We start from the raw sequence: 1,683 nt of genomic DNA on the forward strand, positions 1-1,683 counted from the left end.
AACCTACCAGTGTCTGACCCAAGACCTGTGACACTCCTCTATGGGGGGGGGGGGGAAACACTGATGTTTCCACCAGGGTTGGGGCCAATTACAGTCAATTCAGGAAGTAAACCCAATTCCAAATTTCCCCCATTGAAAAGCATTGAAGATAATTGGAATTTCAGTGTACTTTACTGAATTGAAATGGAATTGACCCCAACCCTGGTTACCACCAAGCCAGAGATTTAAAGCTTAGCATGGTGGTTCTGACTCTATACTGTGACTTAGTGGGTGGTTTAGCATCGTGGTTCTGACTCTATACTGTGACTTAGTGGGTGGTTTAGCATTGTGGTTCTGACACTATACTGTGACTTTGTGTGTGGTTTAGCATGGTGGTTCTGACTCTATACTGTGACTTAGTGGGTGGTTTAGCATGGTGGTTCTGACTCTATACTGTGACTTAGTGGGTGGTTTAGCATGGTGGTTCTGACACTATACTGTGACTTAGTGGGTGGTTTAGCATAGTGGTTCTGACTCTATACTGTGTCTTAGTGGGTGGTTTAGCATGGTGGTTCTGACTCTATACTGTGACTTAGTGGGTGGTTTAGCATCGTGGTTCTGACTCTATACTGTGACTTAGTGGGTGGTTTAGCATGGTGGTTCTGACACTATACTGTGACTTAGTGGGTGGTTTAGCATGGTGGTTCTGACTCTATACTGTGACTTAGTGGGTGGTTTAGCATGGTGGTTCTGACTCTATACTGTGTCTTAGTGGGTGGTTTAGCATGGTGGTTCTGACTCTATACTGTGACTTAGTGGGTGGTTTAGCATCGTGGTTCTGACTCTATACTGTGACTTAGTGGGTGGTTTAGCATGGTGGTTCTGACACTATACTGTGACTTAGTGGGTAATTTAGCATGGTGGTTCTGACACTATACTGTGACTGCAGTGATGGATGACTCCATGATCAGCCTCTGCTCCCTCTCAGCAGTGTTCCTCACCAACAGTCCTCCGATAGTGTGAATTCAACTGGGCTGGCCACTGAGACAGGATGTGCACTCCATAGGTTCATTCACTACGTTCGTGGACACTGCCTTCACAGTATATGTCGGCTCAATGGGAAATTTGATTTGGATTTCAATTGCACTATAATGTGGCTCTTCAGTGGTACGGCTTGAATCCAGGCCTTTGTTTCAATGTATTTACGGTACACCAACTGATCGTTTCAAGAGGTGGATAACATCCTACCCAATTCCCATTTTAAAAGTTCTTTACCATTTACAATTCAAACAACGATAAGTCATAGATCAATTAGGTACAAAACAAGACCGGTACAAGACAGAAACATAAAATGTTTACAACTTGGGTATAATCTCAACGCATTCCCCCCTCTGACCTTCTCCGCCAATGGGTTTTGAGATTGAGACGAGGACGAGGAGTATGCAATTGAGATATTCCCTTGATCATTAGGAGGATGTGATGACATAATCAGGAAGTTACATCAGGCAGTCGCCAGGGCTTCACCGGCTGCAGGAGGAAACCATGAAAAAAATAATCACCACACTGAATTTAGCTGACAGTGACTTCATTGAAATCACAAACAGGGATATGCTTTTTAACGTGAGATACAGTCTCAATAATACTTACCTTTCAACCTCCAGTCACTCTTTGACATCGTTGGCTTTGCTGACGTCTCTGTAGCAG

The sequence above is a fragment of the Salvelinus alpinus genome, chromosome 2 (assembly GCF_045679555.1).
Source record: "Salvelinus alpinus chromosome 2, SLU_Salpinus.1, whole genome shotgun sequence".
Classification (NCBI taxonomy): Eukaryota; Metazoa; Chordata; class Actinopteri; order Salmoniformes; family Salmonidae; genus Salvelinus; species Salvelinus alpinus.